The following is a 12,758-nucleotide window of genomic DNA, read 5'->3' on the forward strand; positions in this document are numbered from 1 at the left end:
CACAGATCACTCTGGCAGAATTATGAAAAGAGGAAACACTCTGAAACAACCTAGAGGGGTGGGATGGGGTGGGAGGTGGGAAGGAGGTTCAAGAAGGAGGGGACATAAGTATGCCTATGGCTGAGTCATGTGGATGTTTGGCAGAAAGCAATACAATTTTGTAGGGCAATTATCCTTCAATTAAAAATAAATAAGTTTAATTATTTTTCAAAAGGTGGAAATAGATTGGAGGACCCTGGGACATTCATGGGAGAGAAGATAATCCTTGCCACTCTTTCCGGCAAAACTGAGTGGCAGTAAGCATCATTGTTCCCCCTCCACAGCCAGTGAAGTCCAAAGATGCTACTTGAGACAGCCTGCTTCCACCCCAGGAGATCGTGCCTGGAAGGGTTAGCCTTTCTCAGGCAAGAAGACAGAGGTTTCAGGATGGAGAAGACAAAGAAGGTGGCCAAGGTGGGGAGAATGGTGCCAGAATCTGAGACCAAGTTAGAAATGGGCAGGAATATTATCTACAGGGTCCCTCCTTGCCCAGATCTCAGTCTTTGGAATTTGTTCTTTTTGAAATTCATTGAATGAACCACAACTGTAATTACTTTTCTCATTTATTACAACCTTTAGAAAATTGCCCTGACAATTTAGGATGAAATATAATTGCATATACCTAAATGGTCTGTATGCTCGTCTTTGGGAGACTGAACAGACAGAATAACAAGAAGTTTGGTGCCTCCCCACTTTGTCTGGATACCAGAAAGGTTGGGGGTTGGGGGGGTGCTCAGCATGCTGAATACATGACAACATGAAGTCCAGGATGCTCTGGGATTTCTGCCTGGCCAAGAGAGGTCATGGAGAAAGCCCAAGGCATGCTGAAGTAGATGAGCAAGAGAAACGGGAACACCAAATCTTCCTACAAGCCTGCAGCAGTAGCGGTGTGTGTGTGCTAAGTCACTTCAGTCCTATCCAGCTCTTTGTGACGCTGTGGGCTGTAGCCTTCCAAGCTCCTCTATCCATGGGATTCTCTAGGCAAGTATACTGGAGTGGGTTGCCATACCCTCCTCCAGGGGATCTTCCCAACCCAGGGGTTGAACCTGTGTCTCTTCATGTCTCCTGCATTGGCAGGTGGGTTCTTTACCACTACAGCCACCGTAGGTAGTGTGGACTGAGGAAATAGGGCAAAGAGCCCATCAATCAGATAGTATGGGAGAGGGGAAGCAAAAACATAGCAAACAATGATGTAAAGAGAAGCAACACCCGGAAGCAAAAACATAGCAAACAATGATGTAAAGAGAAGCGACACCCGGAAGTAACAAAGAAGTCTTCATGTGTCAATAGTACCTAAGCCCAACACATTATCTACCAGCCTTTTGAATCAAGCCAGTACCTGCAGAGGAGCAGAGCTAGAACACTGAGGATCTGCTGCCATAAGATCTCTTTAGTGCAGAGTTCAGCACATCACATAGATTTGCTTTTGATCCCCCCAAATTAATTTATTTTGGCCTTTTCAGGAAGCATATTGCTCTCGTTCTCCTATGTAACTGACTTTGACTTTGAAATGTGTTTCCTAGAATGCTTACTACCACTTCTGAACGCAATAATTCTCTGAATACAATTTAATTTGCAAATCTAATGACCCCAAAAGTCAAGAATTACGTGAAATTTATAAAGAACAAAACTTATAATGACTTTTGTTCTTTTAACTAAACTATCCATAAACTTCAAACAAGTAGCTGAGAAAAATCTGTAGCCCCCCCAGGTTGGCATGGGGTATGAGCAGTTGGCAATCGGGCCACACAAAATCCATCCCCATCACCATCGTCTCAGTAGAGATTCCTATAAAAACGTCAGCTGTTAGTAGAAGATCTGAAACAAGTTTTCCTTATTCAAGAGGCTATAATTTTAAAGATCACTTCTCAATAGCTGGAATTCATGACAACTCACTAGGTATCATGTTTGCCATCCAATTAAGGATGTTTCATAGGAATTTTTCAGTTCTCTTCCCCAACCACAGCTGAAGTACAGTGGTTAAAGAATTCCAAGTTCTAGGATTGTGGCTGGCATATATGTACTGCTGCTGCTGCTAAGTCACTTCAGTCGTGACCGACTCTGTGGGACCCCATAGACGGCAGCCCACCAGGCTCCCCCGTCCCTGGGATTCTCCAGGCAAGAACACTGAAGTGGGTTGCCATTTCCTCCTCCAATGCATGAAAGTGGAAAGTGAAAGTGAAGTCGCACAGTCACGTCCGACTCTTAGCGACCCCATGGACCGCAGCCTACCAGGCTCCTCCGTCCATGGGACTTTCCAGGCAAGAGTACTGGAGTGGGGTGCCATTGCCTTCTCCATCATATATGCACTACTATAAATAAAATAGATAGCTAACAAGGACCTACTGAAGGGTGGGAACTCTTTTAGATACTCTGGGAACTCTATTAGATACTCTTTAGTGGCCTAAATGGGAAGAGAATCTTAAAAGATAAGAACGGATATATGCACATGTGTAACAGATTGACTTTGCTGTGCCCCTGAAACTAACGCAGCATGATAAATCAACTCTACTCCAGTGAGGAATTTTTGAAAAAAAGGATAAACTAAGGCGTATTAAAAAATCCATCAAAAAAGACAACAATTGAACAAAGGTTAAGATAGGGCAGTGAAAAAAGTAATTTTGATAGATTAGTTTGGAGAATTTGATAATAAAAATGCTTCTATACTAAAAAAAAAAAAAGAATTCCAAGTTCTCCCTGCAGTAAGAACTCTCACCAGTTTTCTCCATTCTGCCCCACCAACCTACCCAATCATGAGTCAGTATCTCTCCTGTTTCCATGTCACTCCCTGAAGCTATGTTTTAAGGCACATTTCAGATCTTTACTCATAGAAAGCAAGGCCCAGATCTTTTTTAAGACTGATTTTTCTCCCTACTTGCCTACTACATGATAAGAGAAGAAATGAGGTGAAAATAAAACTCACAATGGATTCCCAGTGTTATTAGATTATTAGTGTTATTAACTTATTAGTTTAATAGCTTACTCTTTTCAATTATAACAGAAGGAATATACAAGAGAAGAGATAGTATTCAATACTTAAAGACATTTCTCATTCATATTGATATATAAGATGTAATCACTAACTTTCTGAGCATCATAATTTAAAGTGCTTTATTGAAATGTTAATTACCTTTATCTGTTAGATTTAAATCTTATATATTTGTAGTCTTGTCCGAGGTGGCACTAGAGGTAAAGAACCTGCCTGCCAATGCAGGAGACATAAGAGATACAGGTTCAATCCCCGGGATGGGAAGATCCCTTGGAGGAGGGCCTGGCAACCCACTCCAGTATTCTTGCCTGGAGAAGCCCATAAACAGGGAAGCCTGGCAGGCTACAGTCCATAGGGTCACAGAGTCAGAAGCAATTTACCATGCGTGCACACAAACTGTTTATTAAGACAGCTTTTCTCATATTTCCTTTCCAATAAAAAAAATCATATCAAAATTTAAAAAAAATGGCGATTCATCCTTATTAGAAAGTAATTGAAAATTTAATGTGAAATTGAAAGCAGAGATGTGAATAAGATATGCTTCATTTAAGAACTTGAATTCTCTGTTACTGTTAGCAACAAAATGAAAATTTGCAGGAGATGAGGGGGAATGTAGGAGATTTCCAAAGCTAATGTATACTGCAGGTTTCCCAGGTTTTTCCAACCTAGGAAGACTCGTGGGTCATACATTCATTGGAGCCAAATGTCCTTTGGCTTCAACATGGCCTTTGCCTTTTTCTTCTACTGCTACTTTGCCTGGGCTTTAAAGTCCTCTGCTTGCTTTGAAACAAACCAAGCTACCATTGTGTGGTGTCTCCTTTCACAATTTTCTCTCTCCAAATTCAGGTAACTGGGTCTAGGTGATCTCACAGATTTCATTCAACTATGCCAAAATGCTGGCTTTTAATATATCACCTGTATTGCCCATTGTTTTGCATCTTCTTTCTAGAGTGGAGGTCTACAAAGTGGAGCTTTTGGGCCAGATGCTCCCAGTCTTTTTTGGCTCAGGCTATAAGCTAAGAATTTTGTTCATACTTTTAAATGGTTAGAGGAAGAAGGAGAAGAGGAGGAGGAAGAGGAGGAGGAAGAAAAAGACAAGGAGGAGAAGGTAACAATGGTTGCAGTGGGAAAGGCCACACGTGGCTTACAAAGCCCAAAATACTTTTCAGGAAAATTCTGCAAATCCTCCGTCTAGAAAGGTAGTCAGCCTCACTCATGGCATATGATTTCTTTTTTAGATCATTTAGATCAAGGACATAAGGAAACTGCAGAAAGGAAAATCTGGCCAAATCTGACCCTGATAGAAAGGAACTCTTGATTAAAGCCTTCTCTAAATATTTTCCCTTGTGTGGCAAGCACTTTGTTGGTTGTCGCCCCTGTAGACATCTTCTCTCAATTCTGATAAAAAATCAGGGAGCTGTGTGCTTCAGGGGAGCTGGGCCCTTTACATCCTCAGGGAGGTAAGTTAGGATGAACCCAGGTAATATCATTCCATTCCCTTTGGCAGTGATGGATTTGGAATTTGGCACAGTTTGTAAATCTGGCCAATAAAACATAAGGGTAAGTCAGCTGGGGGATGCATGAAAACAGTTTTTCTTTGAAAAGGGAAGCCAAAGAAAGAACATGGCCTCTTCTTCCTCTGTTACCTTAGGACGTTGCTGGGTAAAGACATGATGTCCAGAATTACTATTAGCCATCTTGTGACCCAAAGGCTGAGGCATACAGACAGAGTGGAAAATTGGTACATTCAAACAAACAAGAAACCCCAGCAACACAACAAACACTATCTACCTGGGAATTTAGCATATAAAGGAATGTAATTTCTCTACTGCGGAGCCCACATTAGTTGTTTTTTCCCTGCCCCACCCGCTTCAATCCAGAAGCATACCAATATACCCTGTATAGGCAACAGCTTGTAGGAAAACCTTCTGGACTACCTTTGTTGTTGCTTGTTGTTAAGTTGCCTAGTCACGTCTGACTCTTTTGCAGCCCCATGGACTGGGATTTTTCCAGGCAAGAATACTGGAGTGGGTTGCCATTTCCTTTCTCCAGGGAATCTTCCCTACCCAAGGATTGAACCCTCATCTCCTGCCTGTGTCTCCTGCATTGCAGGCAGATCCTTTGCCACTGAGCCACTGGGTCATTGCATAATAGAAGATAAAAAAAAAAAAAAATTGAAATGCTAATCTTATCCTAATGAAATGGGGCAGTCTCTTTATTAATCATCCCTGCAGACAGACCACTTTCCAATCTGGGCTAACAACATCTCTAGATCCAACTTTTATGACTAATTCTTGATTTAGAAGAATGGTCATCAAGAAAACAGACTGAATCTTCCTAACCATTCATAAATATGTGGTTTTAACTGTGTCCAGAAGGGAAATTAGATTTTTACATCATTGATCAAAGTTTCTAAATATTCTACTCAGTGGTATAAGTATCCTTTCATCCACAAATATTTTTGAATAATACAAAGGGTGGATCACAATAAATGCAAAATGATTGCATGAGATTAATTTAAAAGTCAGAAGTAAAACTCCCAAATGGCAGAGCAAATCTTAAAACCCATGAAACTTACTTCCCAGCCAGTCCCACTGCCTCTCACTCTTCCCCACCCATGTTGACATACCCTGCAGTCCCTGACCCACCATGCTGCTGGCCATGTGTGTTACCACACTACTGAGAAGTTACAATAGTTTATTCTAGATGTCTCGGCTTTTACAGCCTAAATTGAGGCCTTTAGTGGCACTTGGAAATTATTTTTGTGGTTGACTTTTATAGATAACACATTTCCCACCCCTACCCCTTTCTGCTGGCTCCTTCAGAAATTTGGTTGAGGGAAACCACACAGAATTCTGAAATCTGTAGGCCAGGTGCCCACAACACAGTAACTAGGATCACCACACTGGTGGCTTTTGGCAGGACATCAAAGTCTGTTCTTTCTCCTATTATCTTTCCTAACAGGAAATTTGACTCCTGTGAATATATATAATATTTTCAGTAGCTTTAACTCATAACCCATTAATTACTTTTGGTTTTATTTATTGTGTGTCTGGTATTTCTCTTAAATTTAAAACTCTCCAAGAGTCTTTTAATTTTAATATTCTACTATTATTTATGGGAAATTGTAGCAGGGAATATCGGTGATAGTAAGAAGAGTGAAATTGATGAAAGAATTTTGTCACTATCCTCTTCTTTAGATCAGGGGTCCCCAATCTCCAGGATCTAATGCCTGATGATCTGAGGTGGAACTGATATAATAATAATAATAATAGAAATAAAGTATACAATAAATGTAATGTACTTGAATAATCCCAAAACCACCCCCCTCAAGTTCATGAAAAAATTAACTTCCACAAAACCTTTCCCTGGTGCCAAAAATGTTGGGCACCGCTATTTACATCATCAAATCCATCAACTTCCTTTATATCTAAATTGTATTGATTTTAGCCCAGGGTATTTTCTTGCCTGTGTCTCAGCACACCCATAGTCAGGCCCCTTCCTTCAATTACTCACTTGCTCATTATTCCACAAATATTTACTCATTAGGTATAATGAGCCAGACATTTACAAAGGCCCGGGAGGACTCAGTGATGAGCAAGACAAACCCAATCCTTGTCATCATGGAGCATACAGTATCACACTGGGGACAGATCAAAAACAAGAACAGAAATTATTACAACTGATGGTAAGTGTCATAAAGGAAACCAGGGCAGAGAGGGAAACTCGCTGTTTTTTCCTTTGGATAGGTTGTTTGGGGAAGGCATTACTGAGGAGGTGAGCTCTTAAGGGACGAGGAGCAGTCACGGGAACACTGCGGTTGCCACTGTCCCTAAATATCCTGACTCTGTTCTCTGGTTTTGCTGAAGTTCATATTGGCATGAACTGTCTATAAGAGCAGATTCTGTCTTATTCTCTAGCAGCTTTCAGCTACAACAGTCTTCATCATCTTCATGGTTCTGTGACAATCAACCAGAACCACAGGGAGAAAACTTTTCCCCTTGGAAATCTGAGACAGGTACAACTGACCTCAGACCTCAAATTCTGTGAGTTCAGTTCAGTTGCCCAGTCTGGTCCAACTCTTTGCAACCCCATGGACTGCAGCACACTAGGCCTCCCTGTCTATCACCAACTCCTGGAGTTTATTCAAACTCATGTCCATTGAGTCAGTGATGCCATCCATCCTCTGTCATCCCCTTCTCCTCCCACCTTCAATCTTTCCCAGCATCAGGGTCTTTTAAAATGAGTCAGTTCTTCACATCAGGTGGCCAAAGTATTGGAGTTTCAGCTTCAACATAAATCCTTCCAGTGAATGTTCAGGACTGATTTCCTTTAGGATTGACTGGTTGGATCTCCTTGCAGGCCGAGGGACTCTCAAGGGTCTTCTCCAACACCACAGTTTAAAAGCATCAATTCTTCTGCACTCAACTTTCTTTATAGTCCAACTCTCACATTCATACACGACTACTGGAAAAACCATAGCCTTGACTAGACAGACTTTTGTTGGCAAAGTCATGTCTCTGCTTTTTAATATGCTGTCTAGGTTGGTCATAACTTCTCTCCCAAGGAGTAAGGGTCTGTTAATTTCATGGCTGCAGTCACCATCGGCAGTGATTTTGGAGCCCAAAAATAAAAAGTAAGCCACTGTCTCCACTGTTTTCCCATCTATTTGCCATGAAGTGATGGGACTGGACGCTGTGATTTTGTTTTCTGTATGTGGAACTTTAAGCCAACTTTTTCACTCTTCTCTTTCACTTTCATCAAGAGGCTCTTTGGTTCTTCTTCACTTTCTGCCATAAGGGTGGTGTCATCTGCATATCTGAGGTTATTGATATTTCTTGCAGCAATCTTGATTCCAGCTTGTGTTTCATCCAACCCAGCATTTATCATGATGTACTCTGCATAGAAGTTAAATAAGCAGGGTGACAATACACAACCTTGACGTACTCCTTTTCCTATTTGGAACCAGTCTGTTGTTCCATGTCCAATTCTAACTGTTGCTTCTTGACCTGCATACAGATTTCTCAAGAAGCAGGTCAGGTGGTCTGGTATGCCCATCTCTTGAAGAATTTTCCACAGTTTATTGTGATCTACACAGTCAAAGGCTTTGGCATAGTCAATAATGCAGAAATAGATGTTTTTCTGGAACTCCCTAGCTTTTGCAATGATCCAGCAGATGTTGGCAATTTGATCTCTGGTCCCTCTGCCTTTTCTAAATCCAGCTTGAACATCTGGAAGTTCACAGTTCACATATTGCTGAAGTCTGGCTCGGAGAATTTTGAGCATTACTTTACTAGCGTGTGAGATGAGTTCAATTGTGTGGTAGTTTCAGCATTCTTTGGCATTGCCTTTCTTAGGGATTGGAATGAAAACTGACTTTTCCAGTCCTGTGGCCACTGCTGAGTTTTCCAAATTCGCTGGTATATTGAGTGCAGCAATTTCACAGCATCATCTTTAGGATTTGAAATAGCTCAAGTGGAATTCTATCACCTCCACTGGCTTTGTTCATAGTGATGCTTCCTAAGGCCCACTTGACTTCACATTCCAGGATGTTTGACTCTAGGTGAGTGATCACACCAACATGATTATCTGTCAAGACCTTTTTTGTACAGTTCTTCTGTGTATTCTTGCCACCTCTTCTTAATATCTTCTGCTTCTGTTAGGTCCATATCATTTCTGTCCTTTATTGAGCCCATCTTTGCATGAAATGTTCCCTTCATATCTCTAATTTTCCTGAAGAGATCTGTAGTCTTTCCCATTCTGTTGTTTTCCTCTATTTCTTTGCACTGATCACTGAGGAAGGCTTTCTTACCTCTCCTTGCTATTCTTTGGAACTCTGTATTCAAATGCATATATCTTTCCTTTTCTCCTCTGCTTTTTGCTTCTCTCCTTTTCACAGCTATATGTAAGGCTTCCTCAGACAGCCATTTTGCTTTTTTGCATGTCTTTTTCTTGGGGATGGTCTTGATCCCTGTCTCCTGTACAGTGTCACAAACCTCCATCCATAGATCATCAGGCACTCTGTCTATCAAAACTAGTCCCTTAAATCTATTTCTCACTTCCACTGTATAATCATTAGGGATTTGATTTAGGTCATACTTGAATGGTCTAGTGGTTTTCCCTACTTTCTTCAATTTCCCTACTTTTCTTCAAAGTCTGAATTTGGCAATAAGGAGTTCATGATCCAAGCCACAGTCAGCTCCCGGTCTTGTTTCTGCTAACTGTATAGTTTCTCCATCTTCAGCTGCAAAGAATATAATCAATCTGATTTTGGTATTGACCATCTGGTGATGTCCATGTGTAGCGTCTTCTCTTGTGTTGTTGGAAGAGGGTATTTGCTATGACCAGTGTGTTCTCTTGGTAAAACTCTATTAGCCTTTGTCTTACTTCATTCTGTACTCCAAATTTGCTTGTTACTCCACATGTTTCTTAACTTCCTACTTTTGCATTCCAGTCACCTATAACGAAAAGGATATCTTTTTTGGGTGTTAGCTCTAGAAGGTCTTATAGATCTTCACAGAACTGTTCAACTTCAGCTTCTTCAGCATTACTGGTCGGGCCATAGACTTGGATTACCATGATATTGAATGGTTTGCCTTGGAAATGAACAGAGATCATTCCGTCATTTTTGAGATTGCATCCAAGTACTGCATTTCGGACTCTTTTGTTGACTTTGGTGGCTACTCCATTTCTTCTTAGGGATTCTTGCCCACAATAGTAGATGTAATGGTCATCTGAGTTAAATTCACCCATTCCAGTCCATTTTAATTTGCTGATTCCTAAAATGTCGATGTTCACTCTTGCCATTTCCTCTGTTTGACCACTTCCAATTTGCCTTGATTCATGGACCTAACTTTCCAGGTTCCTATGCAATATTGCTTTTTACAGCATCAGACCTTGCTTCTATCACCAGTCACATTCACAACTGGGTGCTGTTTTTGCTTTGGCTCCATCTCTTCATTCTTTCTGGAGTTATTTCTCCACTGATCTCCAGCAGCATATTGGGCACCTACAGACCTGGGGAGTTCATCTTTCACTGTCCTATCTTTCTGCCTTTTCTTTCTGTTCATGGGGTTCTCAAGGCAAGAATACTAAAGTGGTTTGCCATTCCCTTCTCCAGTGGACCACATTTTGTCAGAACTCTCCACCATGACCTGACCGTCTTGGGTGGCCCTACACAGTGTGGCTTATAGTTTCAGTGAGTTAGACAAGGCTGTGGTCCATGTGATTAAATTGGTTAGTTTTCTGTGATTGTGGCTTTCAGTCTGTCTGCCCTCTGATGCAGAATGATAAGAGGCTATGGAAACTTCCTGGTGGGAGTGACTGACTGAGGGGGAAACTGGGTCTTGTTCTTATTGGCCATGTTCAGTAAATCGTTAATTCAATTTTCTGTTGATGGGTGGAGCTGTGTTCCCTCCCTGCTATTTCCCTGGGCCAAATTATAGTGGAGGTAATGAAGACAATGCTGACCTCCCTCAAAAGATCCCATGCACGCACTGCTACACTCAGGGCCTCCAACCCTGCAGCAGGCCACCACTGACCCACACCTCCACCAGAGACTCCCGCACACCCACAGGCAAGTCCGGGGCAGTCTCCTGTGGGCTCACTGCTCCTTTCTTCTGGGTCCTGGTGCACAGGGTTCTGTCTGATGATTAATCCCCAAATGATAAGTACATGTCCTAACTCACAAAACCTCTAAATGTGACGTTATTTGGGAAAGGAGTCTTTGCAGGTACCATTAAGTTAAAGATCTCAGGATGAAATCTACTAAATTAGGGTGAGCCCTAAATCCAATGACAAGTCCCTATAAGAGAAGAAGAGGAAGTAGTCACAGATACACTGGGAAGAAGCCATTTGAGGACAGAGGCAGAGACTGGAGTGATGTTGCCATAAGCCAAGGAATGCCAGAAACCTTCGGAAGCTGGAAGAAGCAAGGAAAGATTCTCTCCTAGAGCCTTCAGAGGGATCATGGTTCTGTCAACCTCAATTCAAATTTCTGACCACAAGATCTGTGAGAAAACCAATTTCTGCCAAGTTTGTGGTCATTTTTTGAGGGGCAATGTGAAATTAATATATCATCTGAAGACTAGCTGATTTTTAAAGGTTATTATTTAAAAGTTATACTTTGCCTCTATTTTAGCATGTTTTACTTTATTTTTATTAAAAAAGCAATTGACAAGGGGTGAAATAGCTTAACTAGAATACATTACACAAACTGTCACAGGCAAGCTCCACCGTGGCTCTAAGACTATATTCTCAGAGCATAGATGTGTCTCAGACCTGGCCACTCCTTGTGCAGCAGGCCGCAGAGGGCAGCCTAAGATAATGGAAGGACAGCTGAACTGGGAATCAAAAGATGTGGCGATTGCTGTCTCTGATTGTAGACTCTGCATCTTGAGTTTCTGTCTTGCCTCTATGGACTTCATGGCGGCACCATCTTGGAATGGTACAAATGAAATAATAATAGCTGTAAAATGAGCTGCAGATAATGATGCATCGTGAAAAAAAGTCCATACTATTATTAAAGAAGAGAGGAAAAGAAAGAAGATTTGTATGAAATCCTGTCCTGTAGGATCACTGCACCCGAATAAGGAACCAAACCCTCACTCCAAATGGGGCTGGGCGACCTCTGCATAACCCACAATTTCCAACGCTGCCAAGTCACACGGATGAGTTTCCAAGAGTCACAGGTCCACCACTGTTCCTTCTTCCTCACAGAAAACAGACGTGAAAAGTACAAGTCACGCTTGGCTACCTTTGGGGGATTTAATATGCAGAGAGGTGATAGCCACCTTGCTAGAGCCAAACTCAGAATTAAACACCATTCTTGGCCATCAGTATAAACTGGTATTTTCTGGGAGTCTGTGGAAGACATCTGAACACCATGGTATTACTCAGTCCTACTTGGTGGGCCAAGCCCCTGGATGTTTCAAAAGAAACCCAGAGCAGCCAAGGTGGTGGTTTTGAGGAAGGTCTAGGAGACCCCTGCCGAAGTGAAACCAGCTGAGTAAACTCCAAGGGCAGACCCACAGCTCAGTTAGCTAGCCCAGCTAAGACATGGCCTTGACAAGAGAGAGCCCTGGTTCCATCATGGTAAATACAGAGCTTGTTCAAAAGTCTTAGTAGAAGATGCTATAGTCCTCTTGTGCCTCTAGGCACAAAATGGACAGAAGAGGATTTAGGAAGGGAGCACTAGAGAAAGGAGAACACAGACTTGAGATGAACCCAAGTTTCCAAACCAGTGTTTTAACAGGAGCCCAAAATCTGTTAGGGAGGAGCTGATTCCCCTTCTTCTTCTTCTCACCTCCTATCAAGATTAAGTTATATTTTAAATGACAACATCTTCTTGACATTTATGATTTACGTGACCAAGCTGCATCATTTAACTATGGTCAGCTATGGTGAAGTAGAAAGAATACTGAACTTACATAAGGCTGTCCCTAAACATGGTTGGGCCTTTCTGGTGGCTCAGAGAGTTAAGAATCCACCTGCAATGAAGGAGACCCAGGTTTGATCCCTGAGTCAGGAAGATCCCCTGGAGGAGGAAATGGCTACTCACTCCAGCATTCTTGCCTGGAGAATTCCATGGACAGAAGAGTCTGGCAGGTTACAGTCCATGGGGTTGCAAAGAGTCAGACATGACTGAGCAACTAACAATCATTTTCAAACATGGTCACCAGAAAGAGCTGACTAAGAGGCACATTGACCCACCCAAGCATCAGTTTCCTCA

This window comes from Dama dama, chromosome 5 (assembly GCF_033118175.1).
Source record: "Dama dama isolate Ldn47 chromosome 5, ASM3311817v1, whole genome shotgun sequence".
NCBI classification, from domain to species: domain Eukaryota; kingdom Metazoa; phylum Chordata; class Mammalia; order Artiodactyla; family Cervidae; genus Dama; species Dama dama.